This window comes from Lissotriton vulgaris, chromosome 5 (genome assembly GCF_964263255.1).
Source record: "Lissotriton vulgaris chromosome 5, aLisVul1.2, whole genome shotgun sequence".
NCBI classification, from domain to species: Eukaryota; Metazoa; Chordata; class Amphibia; order Caudata; family Salamandridae; genus Lissotriton; species Lissotriton vulgaris.
In genome coordinates this window covers 595,459,593-595,475,438 of record NC_141693.1, presented here as the reverse complement: position 1 = coordinate 595,475,438, position 15,846 = coordinate 595,459,593, and positions in this window count along the sequence as shown.

Here is a 15,846-nt window from a genome sequence, read left to right as displayed (position 1 = left end):
CCTGAACCCTAAACATGCCCCTGTACCGCAAAACCCAACCCCAGCCCTGAACCCTAAAAATACCCCTGTACCCAAAAACCCAAACCTAGACCTGAACCCTAAATATACCCCTATGTGCCAAAAACCCAAACCTAGCCCTGAACCCTAAAAATGCCCCTGTACCCCAAATAGCAAACCTAGCCCTGAACCCTAAAAATTATCCTGTACCCCAAAAACTAAACCTTACCTTGAACCCTAAAAATGCCCCTGTACCCCAAAACCCAAACCTAGCCCTGAACCCTAAAAATACCCCTGTACCCCAAAACCCAAACCTAGCCCTGAACCATAACATACCTCTGTACCCCATAATCCAAACCTAGCCCTGAACCCAAAAAATACCCCTGTACTCCAAAACCCAAACCTAGCCATACACCCTAAAAATACCCCTGTAACCCAAAAACAAAACCTATCCCTGAAACCTTAAAATACCCAATCACCCCAAAACATATAGCTCTGAACCCCAAAACACATACCCCTATACCCATACTTACCTTATCCTAACATATAAAAAACATGCTTTTACCATTCATACATTTACAACAAATTTCGTTGTAAATGTATGCGTGGTAAAAGCCTATAAAATGTAATGCCATGCGTTATAACGACATTGCGGAGTCATGGTAGATTCATAATTAAAGTATGCGGAGTGATGGTATGCGGCAAGAAAGATTCTCGATAATGGGTGTTTACCGTTGTGCGCTTGTTTATCTTTTTACTTATTAAAATGCAATATGTAACAAGCAGATGTAGTAGTTCTTCTGAATCCTGTTATGAAGGATTAAGTGTTTTCTACTTTGTCCTCCCTGCATCAGCTTTCATTCTGTTTACAGGCACAGCACAGAAACCTGTGTTCAGCTCATGAGCCTACTTCTAGGCCTGACCTTCTTGGCATTGTATTTAAGCATGGGCGAATTTTGCGAATCTGGTGTTCACGAATTTTGCGAATTTGCGAACTCGCAATCCGCAAAATCCGTGAATTCTCGCGAATTTGGGGATTTTTTTTTGTGTTCGCAAGGATTTCTGCCAGTTCGCGAGGGTTTTGTACCAGTTCGCAATTGCGAACTTTCACGTCGGCTCGCAACGGTCGCGATTATGTTGTTTCTACGTCTGGTTCATCATCACAGATTCCCAGCACCCTCTGTTTCACCCATGCCACCCTCTGGTACATCAATGCCACCCTCTGGTTCATCATCACTGTAGATTATGGGAGGAAAAGCAAGCACACCTGCCCTACTTCAACTGACATGAATTCATTTGGGGTTGATTTATTAATGTGTCACTGTTTTAAAATTCCAGTCTGGCACCTGCTTCCTTATATGTAATTTGCTTTCTGTTGCAGTGCAATTTTTTTTCCAGGACCTTTGTGGCCTACTTGTAGCTATTCTATGAGCCTGCTGTGAGGGTCAGAGCAGGGTCATACAATTGTTGCAACTAGCAACTGAACTCTGGAGGGGCCCCAGTCAGGAAGCACTACAGGGAATTGTTACTAATGATGAGTTTGAACTTTTGCACCTGCTGAATGCTTTCACTTTTGCAAAACTCGTTTTTCTGCAGAACAGCATTACAGCAACTGTAATGCCCCAAACAAGCTTACTTGTGAAAGTTGATTTCTAATTCAAAAGTGATCCAAAGAAAGTTAAAAGGCCTCAAATCCAAAAAAGTGCAGGCAAATGTCAACCTGAGGAGTTATTCTGATAAAAATCATAATTTTCAGAAGGTCTATGCTGCTTGCTAGTGGATTTCTTGTGCAGAATTGCAATTTTTGTAATTTCGCGAGTGCAAGATTGTTGCTGCCCGCCGCACCTACATGTTCGCAAATGCGAACTTACACCGCACGCCGCAAAATTGTATCACCAAGAAAAAAAATCCGCTGCGTGCAAATTTGCGGATTTTCGGTAAATTCGCGAGCGTTCGCGGATTGCGAATTTACTGAAAATCCGCAAAATCCGCGAGCGGAACGGATTTTCCGCCCATGCTTAATTGTATTCCCCCAAATATTTTGGCTATTCCTGTTTTCTGAATTTGTTTTGTGCAAGTTATGACTGCTATCCCATCATGAAGTGATTGTGCTATAACCCTAACACATGGAAAAACTGACCTCTACTTGAGTGGCACAAGTCATTTATAGTATAAAGTACTACCTATACCCAGACCTGTAACCTAAATGCTACTAATAGGGCTACAGTACCTAGTGTGCCACCACCCTCGACTAGCACTTTAAAGCATGTTGCAGGCCTGCCAATGTAGCCTGTGGAGCAGATTTACACTGCCGTTTTGACCTAACAAAATTAACCTTTTGTTAAGCCCAAATCTTCCTTTTTAATACTTCTAAGTCACACCTAAGGTAGGCCCTAAAGGTCCATAGGGCAGGGTGCAACTTTAAGTATTTCAAGTTTACTGCTTCTTTGAAGAGGATTGTTTATATCAAAGTGGAATTAGCAAACTTATGTTAAAATGAATAAGGACCATATCTAAGTTTTGCAAAAGTATGTTGCTTCCTCCCATCCTCCTACCACCCAAAGCATAAGCCTGCCATCTTTCCAAGTGATTGCAATGGCTAGCAGCACTCAACGCTTGCTTTTAAACCATTGCTTTCAGGAGAGATGGGCCACCAAGCAGTGTGGGTGGGCCTGGCAGCTGAAAGCTGAGGAAGCCCATCTTGTCCTCTTCTGAACATCTGAGGAGGAAACCCCTGGGATTCCCTTTTGCCCAATGAGAATTCCAATGCCTGTCAACCAGTGGTACGTAAGCCATACAAGAGATTATGCTGGCTGTGGTTCGTGACATCTGTGAATGTCCAGTGGGTCTGTTGCATTCCTAGCAATTCACACCTACCCAAGTGAGGCACCCTTTCTGAAAGTGTTTCCCTACAACTAGCCATTTCCACAGAGGGAGGGAGATGTGCAGGAGCTGCAGTATTTGAGTGGTAAATCTCTACTCTTCCTAGGCCCGGAGGGGCCATGGGAAATCCCATGATGGAGTACTATTAGTCCAATTTCCAGCAGAAATCAAACTTAGCATGAGTGTGGTCGTACCTTAACCACCATAGTGAAGTCTGCCATTGGACATATATGAAATAGCCACCTCATACATTTAGAGTGCTCTGTCCTGTAGCAGGAAGATGTGAAACTTTGGAAGAGGGCAGATATTTTGCACCCCAGTCCAAACAAGAGTACAGTTCTGACCCTGAAATCTATACAGCACAATATGGAGAGAGTGTTATACCTGACACCCGTGGCAAGATATTCCACCAAACATTTTGCTTTCACTCCTGCTTTGCTCAGTTCGTTTTTGTTGGCCTTAGGACTCAGTGCACTTTTCCACTTTAGTGGAGAAGGGTTGCTCAATGGTTAGAGCGGCAGACCCTAATGCAGAGGTCTAGCCCGGGACCAGAGTTCAATTCCCTGCCTCGGCGGGTCTTGGGCTCAAAATTCCACGGACCTGATAATTCTCGCCTCGGTGCTTATTCCAATCATGGAGTCCCACTCTGCAACTCTGGGCAATAGCTTGTTTAATATCCACAACGGCCCCCACAACGCTAAGGATGCCTGGCCTCCACCTTGGTGGTGCCCAGGAGTGGACGCCTCACAGGGAAAGCCAGGATGGGTTCCACAGCAGTATTCGTACAAGCGCCTTGAGACCCTTGCGGGTGAGTAGTGCGCTATACAAGTATCAATTTACATTTACTGTTAACCAGGGCTAAAATATGTGTGCTCTCTTTCTAAGACATGGTAAAATTCACCTACCCCTGACTGGCACAGTCAATCTACTTATAAGTACCTACTATATGGTACTATGTGTATCCAGGGACTGGAAATTAAATGCTACTAGTGGGCATGAACCACTCATTATTCCTGCAACTGACGTAGCTCTTTAAACATGTATCAGGCAGCCATTGCAGCCTGTAGGTCAGTTTTAAACTGTCATTTTGACCTGGCAAAATAAACGTTTTAATAATTTGTATGGATTCTTGTTCACTCTGTGTTATTCTTACTTTTTTAAATTTAAAACATGTGCGTGCATCTATGGGTGTGTATGTTTTCTGTTCTACACATACGTAACTCTTAATACTGCTGAAGATATTGGTTCTTTAGACCCCAAGAGCACTGCAAAAGACTATGGGCCAAATGTACGACCCTTTCATTAAGCGCCTCGCAATTTACCGCTCATTACGGTTTGCAAATTGGGAGGCGCTAAATGAAATGTACAACAGTGCTATTACACTGTTTTGTGATTCCCAATGGGGTCACAAACTGCGAGGCTCACTAATATTAATGAGCCTCTCGCAGTTTGCGAGCCCATTGGGAATGCCAGCCCTCCCAGGGATGGTGGCCTGCTGGGGTCAGCAGACCACCATGTCTGGCACAGCTTTTTTAATAAAGCAGTTTTTAAGGGAAACGGGATGCATTTAGAAAAGAAAGATGAAACTTTTCAGTTTCATTTTTTTAAGTGTGGGAGGTGGTCTGCAGGACCACTGCCTGCTCTTAAAAAGTATTTTCCCAAATACTCACAGAGGGGAAGGGGTCCCCAGGGGACCCCTTCCCCTTTGTGGTGTGGTTTACCACCTACGCACGGTAGGTGGTAAACATTAGTACATAGCATGTTGACTCACAATGAGGAAGAGACGCCCCTTCCTAATTGTGCGAGTCAGTGACTCGCAAAATAGCATTTATACATGCTGTTACCCTTTTTTGCAGCCGCAAATGGGAGGATCTCCCGTTGGCTGCTGCAAAAAAGGGTGGTACATCTGGCTCCAGGTCACAAAAAAGAATCCACCATAGTCATAATTTTTTACTTCATTAGTAACTTTATCTTCTGTTGGGTTTTAAACCATGAATCAATTTACATGTTTTTACTCTGATGCAGAGACCACTACTATAGTCTGCAGAATTCCTATTGGAAACATCCTAATTACTAAGTCACTCGTGTTACTTATTATAATGCAGCATAAATTGCTATGCTAATCAATTCAAAATAAAAACTGCCCAATGCATTTCGGGATGAACTCCCTTCCTCACGGACTGATGATTGTAACTACAATAAAAATGAATGATGATGAATGGGTTGAAAACTGTTAGTTCTGAGCATCATCCTCTGCACCCAAGAACTTAATATGATGTGCAGTGTACTATAAACTTCTGTGAATTGTGAAAAATAATGTGAATTACAAAACTGTGCTTAATGTCCTGGATGGCAAAGCTTCTGGAATGGCCTGTGCTAGGTTTTTACCTTAGAGATGGGGCTAACTCATGGACACAGAGAGAAAACAGTCTGTCCCCCAACTGATGCTGTCTGTTCCCATTAAGTACTCTTTATTTCTTTGTCTACTTCCTCAGCTCGTATCCCCTCTCACCTGAATCTCTCCCCTTGCCTGCTACACCGCCTAGCCCCCTGTCCTTTTATGCCCTTTGACTAAGCACTCCTTCTGCCCTTGTTGGGGAAAGATCCAATATTTATACTCTGGAGTCTCACCGAACCCGCTGAGAGAGTACACAGCGCCAAGGGAGCCACTCAAAGTACAGGTATGATATGGCACCCCTTGCCAAAGCACTCCCTCTCCCTTTTTTGGGGAAGGATCCAGTATGTAGGCCTTGGAGTCTCAGAGACCCTCTGAGAGAGTCCACTGCATACAGGGAGCCTCTCACAACAGAGATGGGGAAATTATACCATTTCCCCTGGGATCACAGCTTACTGGACTTTGGACACAGCTTTGACTTGTGTCCCCGTCACACTCCCCCTCCTCTTTCCAAGCTGTGTCTTGTGGTGTTTGTCACATTAAATAAAGAAACAGGAAACTTGAAGAGCAGGTACGTGGATATTTATTAATCTCAGCCACAAAGATCCGTGAACAACTGACTTCCAGAGAAGTCTACATTCTAAGTCAGAATCTCTTAATGGGATTCCATGAGTTAAAGGCATAAGACATATTATAACACATTAGCATGTTATCACACATCTCCCTTTCTAACAAGATAAAAAAAAATAAACAAGAAAATTAAACATAATCTTTTAGGTACAAAGGAGGTCTACGTACTCTCTGACCCAACCTAGAAGAAGAAGGCAAACTTGGAGACAAAGGAGAAGAGAAAAGGGAATTGCCTGAATTACCCCCAACAGGATGGGCACTTTCAACAGCAGGCAACCTTGAATCAACCAGAACCACACGACTGTTATTCCAAATCCTTCCATCATCTGTTTTGTCAGCATTTCTGAAGATTTTAACTACAGAGCGAACTTCAGTGAACTTCGACCAAGACCTACACCCAACAGGAGCTCTGATGCGAACAAGATCACCAACTTTAAACTTTTGAAACAAAACAGACTTTCTGTGATCAAAATATTCCTTCCTAGAAACCTGTTTGTCTAATTCTCTACATCTCCATTCACCAATACTGTTATCAACCAAACCTTTGTTCAGCTTCTTCCAACCAGGACACCACAACGTATTGGGAACTCTCCCCTTAAACAACTCAAAGGGAGATCTTCCAGTAGTCGAATGGGAAGCCATTCGGTAACTGTTAATTCTATCTTTAAGAGAGACCTTCCAATCCAACCCAGATGACCTTGCCAACTGAATTGCTTCTTTAAGAGTCTTATTAACTCTTTCAACCGCACCATTTGACTCAGGATGGTACAAGGAACATCTCTTATGAGTCACACCACACATCTTTAAATAATCTTCAAATAACTTTGAGCAAAACTGAGGTCCATTATCTGAAAGTAAACTGTTAGGAAAACTTTCCTTTAAAAAAATACCATCCAAGAATTTGATGACAGCATCTGAGGTTATATCCCTCACAGCAGAAACCACAATCCATCTTGAATATAAGTCTATTAAGACAATCAAGTATGGAGTATCAGAAACCCCAGACAAAGGACCAACAATGTCAATTGCAACCTCATCCCAAGGATGATTAGGTAAAATCCTCTTTACCATGGGCATTTGTCTAGTCTTCAAGATTTTGTCGCTAGCACAACATTCAGGGCAATCTCTCACCATTCTCTCTATTTCCAGATCCATCCCAGGCCACCAAAACTGCAAACGAAGAATTTCTTTAGTCTTAACAATGCCAAGATGACCACAATGAGCATGGGATAACAATTTTTTTCTGATACCAACAGGTGGAATTAATTTTGTCCCACGAGTGAGAAGACCATCATCAGTAATAGAAAGTTCATCTGAAACCAACAACAATGGTTTTTCTAATCGGGTATGATTTTTTAAAGCAGAAATAAGTTTGGAAATTTCTTCATCCTTCTCTAACTCAGTCTTCCATTCACACTCCTCAACTGCCCCCTCAGTAACTTCACAAACTCTGATACTGTCATCTGTATCAAGAATATCTTCTTCATGAACATTCTCCACAGCAACTAGTCTAGACAAGCAATCTGCTGACTTATTGGCTACACCAGGAATGTAATCCACTTCAAAATCAAATTCCTGTAAAGAAATAATCCATTTCCTAATTCTTGATGAAATGGAATCCAGACCCTTCTTTGAAAAAACTTCTTTTAGGGGTTTATGATCTGATAAAACACACACCTTAGAGCCCCAGATTAAATTTCTAAATTTCCTCAAAGCCCAAAAAATTGCAAGAGACTCCTTCTCAATAACGGAGTAGTTTGTTTCCGCACCCTTAAGGCATCTAGAAGAACAACAGATCAAGAAATCATGCCCATCCTTTCTTTGCATTAAAATAGCCCCAAGACCTTTATCACTTGCATCAGTGAACATAAAAGTCGGAAGACCAGGAACAAAAGCATGCAAACATGGAGCCTTATTTAACTCATTTTTTATGCCTTCAAATTCTTTTCTGCAATCATCTGTCCAATCAAAAACAGAACTTTTGGCAGTCAACTTCCTCATGCTATGTGTTTTTTCTGCAAAATTATTGATAAACTTTCCGTAGAACTCAACCATTCCTAAAAATGAAAGTAACTCATCCTTGTTAACAGGTTCATTTATCTTTGAAATAGTCTCCATTAGTTCTTTTTTAGGGAAAACACCTTCACCTGTAATTCTATGTCCAAGATAATTCACTTCTCGCACACCAAATTTGCACTTACTTTTCTTCAGAGACATACCAGCTTCACTCAAACGTTCAAGAACCAGACACACACGTTCATTGTGTTCTTTCATATTTTTTCCAAATATTAACAAATCATCCTGATAACACTTCACCCCAGGCAAACCTCTCAGAATCTTAGCCATTATCCTTTGAAATACAGAGGCTGCCGAAACAAGCCCAAATGGCATTCTTTTGTATTTAAAAGTTCCCATGGGAGTGATGAAAGTCGTTAGCTCCTGTGAAGACTCATCCAGTTCCACCTGGTGGTAGGCAGAAGCTAAATCAAGAGTGGTAAAGTATTTTGCTCCACCCAAAGTGCCAACCAACTCATCAATGTTGGGTAACGGAAACCTATCTACTACAACTTCCTTATTTAGGGATCTCAAATCAACACAAAGACGAATTTCGCCAGTTGGTTTCTTCACAATAACAATGGGAGCCAACCACTCTGTTGCCTCAACTGGCTCAATTATCCCATTATTAATCAGCTTGTCAATTTCTTCTTTAACTTTGGTTTGTTCTAACAAAGGAATTCTCCTCACCTTTGCTACAATAGGAATGGCATTCACTTTCAGTTTGATATGATGTTTATAACCACGTAAACATCCTAATTTTTCTTTAAAAACATCTGGAAATTTTTCTGAAAAAAAATTACATAAGTCATCACTCACACCACTTTCAACACTCTCATTCACTTCTTGAATTCTCACTTGAGGAATAGAATTTGGATCAAGCGTCACACCAAGTTCTCTTTGATGTAACCACCCTAATAATGCATCACCTTTTTTTTGCTACATATATTTTCCCAACAGTTATGCGACTACCCAATTCCATTTCACCCAAGAAATACCCTAACATTTTTATTGGTTTATCACTATAACCTAGAGGTAAAATATCCGATCTCATTAATTTTGGATTGTCTGGAAAGGTATCCTTAAATAATTTCTCATCAATTAAGGTAATACATGAACAGGAATCAAATTTAAAATTAATCATCCTATTCTCTACTTTCACTAAATGCGAGGGATGGTCAATCTCATTACATTTTATCTCAAAACTGATAGTTCTAACTTGAGGTTGAGACCATTTCTTTTTTATAACTTCCCCTTTCAACATCCTTGTTCTACAAAACTTTGCATAATGTCCTCTCTTCCCACATGAGTTACACACAACTTTTAATGCAGGACAAATTGGAGAGTTTGCTAAATGTGAATTTTGACCACATCTGAAACACGAAAATCTACTAGATTGAGAAGAATACAAAGTATTAGGCATGTTAGGATTCATTACATTTGCTGTTGTACCCTGTTTTTCCTGTCCACAAGCACTCTCCTGTTTTTTTATTTGACACACAACATCATCAACTTTAGTTTCTTCTTTAGTATCAGGTTTCTCCTTTTCTTTCTTCAATTCACCCACACATTTAGTCATATGTTCAACTTGTTTAGCGGTAACCAGAACTTCTTCAAGTGGAGGTTCATCTTTCAACCATAACTCTTTTCTAATGTCATCATGTGCACATCTTAAAACAAATTGATCACAAATCCTTTCATCAAGTGTTTGTCCAAAGTTGTACGAAGATGCCAATTTTCTTAAAGAAGATACATATTCTTCGACTGTCTCATCTTTCTTTTGTTCCCTCAAACCAAAATGGTAACGTTCCATTATAGTGCTTAATCTTGGTAAATAATGACGGTCTAATTGTAATATAGCGATCTCATATTCATTCAGATTCCTTTGCTCTGCTGCAGGTAACTCTGGTAGGTGTTCCAAAACATCTTGTCCTTCACCACCGAGGCAATGTGGTAGAAGAGCCAGTTTCCTTTCTGCACTCAGATTCGTACCACATACTCTGGCATAATTCGCAAAAATTTTTTCCACTTTTTCCACTTTACATTAGGTTCTCCAGGGCTTACCAGAAAAAATGCTGGTTGAGTAATGTTCTGCATTTTTTTTATAAAGCACTTATCCCTTTTTAATGTTTATTTGTTTGATGTGAAAGAGACACTTTTTTATGTATATTAAAGTCAATTCCAATTTTTTTAAATAAACAATTGTCTTTATGTTCAAGCTGGCATGTTCAAGCTGGCAATTGTCTTTATATTCAAGCTGGAGAAAAAAAAACAATTGTCTCAATTTGCTGGGAACTAATAATACACAATGCCTTGGAATAGTATGCCTTGGAATAGTGAGATTGTGACAAAATAAAAACAAAGAATCTCAAAGTTGGAACACGGTGATAATTTGACAAAGAATGCACTTTTTACAGAATGGAACGCACAGCTGATCTCCAAGTTAGAACAGCGTGATATTATGATGAAAGATGCATTGTTCATAGAGGATGAAACGCATGGCTGGAACGCATGGAGATCGTGACGTAGGACGCTCTTCAGTTCGTGCTTACGTCAGCACACATTCTCTTTCTCCTCGCGCAGCTCGCGCTTAACTCAGCTCGCGCTCCCAACGTTCTCCTCAACTTTCAAAGCTCGCGCTCATTAGTTTTAAACATCCAGTCGATTACTTTAATTGACTAAATAATAGTTTTAAGTAAATCCCGCCGAGTTTAAATGCCCACCGCTCTCCTCACCAGATCATTTTCTTTAGTGTGATGAACGTTATTTAAGGAACTGCCGCAGGGAAGTCACCGCTTCCTTTCTTTTAATACAGCCGCTGGAGGAGGGGTGTCAAAATCTTCTTTTTGTTCTCCGTGTTGAGGCCGCCCGATCGTCGCCAATTTAATGTGGTGTTTGTCACATTAAATAAAGAAACAGGAAACTTGAAGAGCAGGTACGTGGATATTTATTAACCTCAGCCACAAAGATCAGTGAACAAATGACTTCCAGAGAAGTCTACATTCTAAGTCAGAATCTCCTAATGGGATTCCATGAGTTAAAGGCATAAGACATATTATAACACATTAGCATGTTATCACATGTCTCTCATCCTCCCCTCCTCTTTCCGTCCACCATTCTCTGTCTACCTCCCCTGCTCCTACCCGCCTCCCCTGAATCTCTCTCGTTGCCTGCTTTTTCCCTTACGTATATGTCCTTTTTGTTCGTCTCGCCCTTACATGTTACTATGTTTGCCAAGCTCTAATAACTGTGTAACCTTTGGAACGATGTGTAACCTGCAACTATGATCTGATACTCATGTAAAGTGCTCTGATACCTCCGGGTCTAGCCAGCGCTATATAAAACCTTTAAACTAAAATAAAATAAATAACAAACATATAATAGCAGCAAGGTCATATGTCTGCGTACCACATAGCTGTGGATTTATAATATCATTTCACTGATGTTGTTCAAAAGAATGTGTTGTTTTATAAACCATTGCAAAGCATATGCACATTTTTCACATCCACCCAATTTTTTTATTTTCTCCTAATAGACAACAACGTTTTAAAGTGTGTCTTTTTTTATTTTATTCGTGTTGTATATCAGTTTTTAAAAACAACTATTTATTTTAGCTCTTTCACTAATAGTTATAATTAAAAATGTATGACCCAACTGAAAGATGTATTATTTAAAAATATCAATGAAATGGCCACAACAGTGACTGACTATTAAATGCAAAACTTTAGGGGAAGCATCTTGCAGGCACTTATAAGTTTTCCTTTTTTTTCTTTTTGAGGCATATACTTGCAATAAAAAATAAAATAAAAATTAACCATTGCACTGTTTGCCATGCTCGGAACTTTTGGTTTTGACAGTGCTTGTTTGGATAGCACTTAGATGAGCTCAGGTGACATAATCTTCATATTATTAAACAGGTAATAAGATATCCCGTAATAAAAATGAAACATCACTAAAGGTAATTTCAGGCCAGATTAGTTCTACAACTGCACATTAGATTTCAATTCCGATTTCCTATTAGAATTTATGGACGTATTATTTAAAAGCATTTCGCACAGTCATGGTGTTGTCTGCTGTCCACGCTGCTAAGGAAAAACGCTCGATCGGAAATTACAATTTATGTTTTAGGAGTATGTGGGAATCATATTTCTTTCTCATCTGCACCCTCCATCTGTTCTTTTTGCAGCTGTGCAGGGGTCTTGCACGCCACAGTGTTCTTACCGTAGTGACAGTTATGGCAATTTGGAACTAAAATCGGCTGTCCTTTTAAACATGGCTTCTCCAAATCTGTCCTCTCTGACTATGGACTTCAACAAAGAGTTCCAGAACGAGGAAAGTAAAGAGACGCGGGCGTGCAGTCCAACTGCTTTCACTGGCTGTGTGTGAGAGGTTAGTGTTAGAGATAAGAGAGACCTGACAGCTTCCAAGCTTTCCACGGTGGTTACATGTAGTACGCTGTTATTAGTGGCAGCTAAGCTTATTAGCAACCCAGCTCATCATACGTGACAGAGACTGCATTGCTAGTCATAGCCTTTATTCACTGATTTGCATTCACTCCCTGGTCTTAAATTTCCCTTTTCTTTACTTCTGCTTGTTATGCAGCACGACACATGGGGTCGTGGAATATCATCCCATATGTTGATAAAGTAATGGCTTGACAGCAGTTACTTCCATCTAAATCGTGCTTCAATGTCTATTTCCTTTATTGTAATATATGCATGTTTTTAAGAGAAGAAGAATAACATACCTATTTGATGTCAAGCAATACCCGTCTTCTCCCTTTTTATGAGTGCTGAAATCGTTGATAATTGTCAAGAACAACGGTTCTTAACCTGGGATCCGCGTTCCAAATTTAAATATTATTAGCTGATTTGTAAAGTGTATCTATGGATAAACAAAAATGTAAAAAATACATATTTTTTAAATTGTAAATGTGAAGGAATTTTAAATTGTAGGCTAAACAATTAATTGGTATCCTTAGCTTAAATGTGGGAGCAGTGCAAATGTTGAAGCACTGATATTAGCCAACAAAAAGAGAACAAGCATTAGAGACTAGTTGGTAGCTTCATCTTTTAAAAAAATGAGCCTTAAAAGTAATATTTAATTGTTTTAAATAAAAAAACATAATTAGGGTATTAGCCTGATGTATACTCGATTTTCGATTTATGTGTATTGTTTTGGGTTCACATCATTAAAAAAATTGCTTTGGCAAGGGTCCCAGGCTTTCAGTCAGTGCTGAAGGCGCCAGTGGTTGAAGGTGAGGCACACTAGCACTCATTTTTTGGAGATCAGGGTTTAATTTTCTTCATTATATTTTTACCCAGAGACAAGGAGAGATAAACCTGTAAAACTCAAAAGGAGTTGGATGAAAAAGATGGAAATATAGTCACAAAAAAGAACGTTGGGCTGAAAAAACAACAGGAAGAGTGGGATAAAGTGGCAGGGAATGCCTAGCAGTGGATTAAAGAGGCGTTAAATGAATTGATGCTAAGTAGCCTTGGTACTTGGCACACTGACATTCAAAAGTGCTGGCAGTCATCTTCTGAGCAAAACATTGTGTCCCAACACGTATTCTTTTATAACGTAAGTACTGCTTCCAGTTGTGATTCTGTGGGGTCCACGGAAGTCAAACAGTTAATCAATGTTGGTCCAGGATTTGACAGAAATAAAAATAATGACTAGTCTATGAAAATGAGAAGCTCAAATACATAGTGATTTTGCAGATGTTCAGAACTAGTGAATTTACTTGTAGCTGTTTTTGATACTGCTGAAAGTACTGAAAAAGGATCACATTATTGTTATGTTAAAACTGTCACATAATTTAGGAGAAGCCTCTATACGTATAATAGCTGTAAGTTCATCCACTTGCTGGTGTTTATAAAGTGTTGATGTTGACCCATGGTGGTCATGCATGATTACTGATGCCTAACTCTAATTGCCATAGTTTTTTAACATTACCACCTACTCCCATTAACCTAATGGAGAGGGTCACAATGATATTTTTTTCCATCTTGCAGCACTGAAATGTGTGGGATCTCACCTTGCTCCTAGTTTCTTTTTCTGTTACACAGAACTCCTCTGACTTAATAAAGAAAGGGGCCGCACACTGAGACTTCTATCACCCTGGTCCTAAGGTGACCGGACACACCAGTCTGCTCCCCCCTTTTTGATCCTCTTGGGGTAGTTTTCATCAAAGGGTCTGTGGTTAGTCCTGTGTTTGGATAGTAAACACCCCTCACTAAGCAGTCTAGGATATCTCTATGACAAAATGACACACAGTTTATGATGGATTAATACTAGCTACAAGCATACTTTCTTTAGGGTTAGACTAAGATACAGGCCTGTGCTCCAAATACGCCCTTCTTTTCTAATTGCTTGTACTCATAACACAAACATTAGTAAAGTGAAAGCACAACACAAGAAAAATCTCTAACAAATTTAGAAAAACAGAGTACATTTTAATAAATAAAATTATAATAAAACAAATTTGTGGCGGTTCAGAAGAAGAGGCACAGAGACTGCTTTATTTTGATAAAGGTCTTTTTCTTTCTGTGGGTTAGTCTTTCTCTTGCTGCAGCGGCAGGGTTCAACGTGGCAGGTAGGGCACGTGCTCTTCGGGGGCTCGTCCGTCTCGGTCCGGTCTTTAGGGAGATCCCTTCTTCCCTCGTTGGTTCCCAGCGCCACATGCGGAGAAAGAGCACTGTCTTAGCAAGATAGACTCAAAGTTCTCCCAGGGGAATCAGGGGAGTGAGGACACTGGTGCACGTGTATTTACAAATCAGTACGGTGAAATACAAGTGAAGGGTTCTCGGTGAGGAAAGGAGGTAGAGGGAGGACAGGGTAAATAAGGGGAGGTAAGTTGCTCACGCTATGCACAATATTTACACGGCGTCTCCATGCCTCCCCAGCCAGCCCGACATACGCTGACGCACCTGGCTGAACCACACTCCTCCTCCCTGAGTGTGGCTGGGCGGTGCGTGGTGATTTTGGCCTCCCGGCACAGCTTCCCCCATCTCCTTCTTCTCCACGGACTCCGTTCTCCATCTCACGCCGTCTCTCCCACTCTCGGCTCGCTCTCCTCTCTTGTCCGTAGTTTCGGAACACCCCGATCCTTCCTCTTCCTGCCTTTTGTCCTATCCCCGTATCCATGCGTCACCAGAGGGCGTGTCTCCTTCCTCAAAGCCGTCCATTCTACAGATGAGCGCGTCACAGGGGGATGTGTCTTCTTCTTTAAAGCCGGCTCCGTAATAGGAACACTTCTCTTTTTTCATAGGTTGTTGGCGCCCACCAATCTTTGTATTCAGTTCTCCAAGTGTCCTGAAACGGTGGGAGAGAGGAGTTTGAAGGTGCGTCAGTTATCCACCATTCCGGGATCGCAGTAGTGTCCATATCCCGTCCCGTCACCCCGCTACAAAATTATATCCAATCAGTAGAACTGAAGTTATGATTTTTTTACATTTTTAGTCTAATCTAGTGTTTAAAAGTTCAAAGCGCCAATGTTGCTATCTAGTTGTGCAAAACCAGGCAAAAGTCGAAATGTCACGCTGACTGCAATGGGTCTTCAATCAGGTACAAGGAGTTAGATGGGCCTGATTTTGTCTTTCCCTTGAACTTTTAAGAAATTTTAAGGAAAAGTTTTGGAGAAAGTAGAGTCTCAAGGGTGCAAGGAAGCAGGTTGTAGCCAATAGAAGGTCTTAGATGATGGAGTTGATGGGTGAAGTCTTGGTGATGTTGTCAATCATAACAGGAAAAGCTCTGGGTGGTAAAATCTGAATTTTCTGGCCAAGGAGACCATCATCTTCAATGGGATGCTGGTCGTCATTGAGACCGGTGAAGGTTTTTACCTTCAGACTTAGAAGTTTGTTTGGAGCTCAGAATCACCCAGG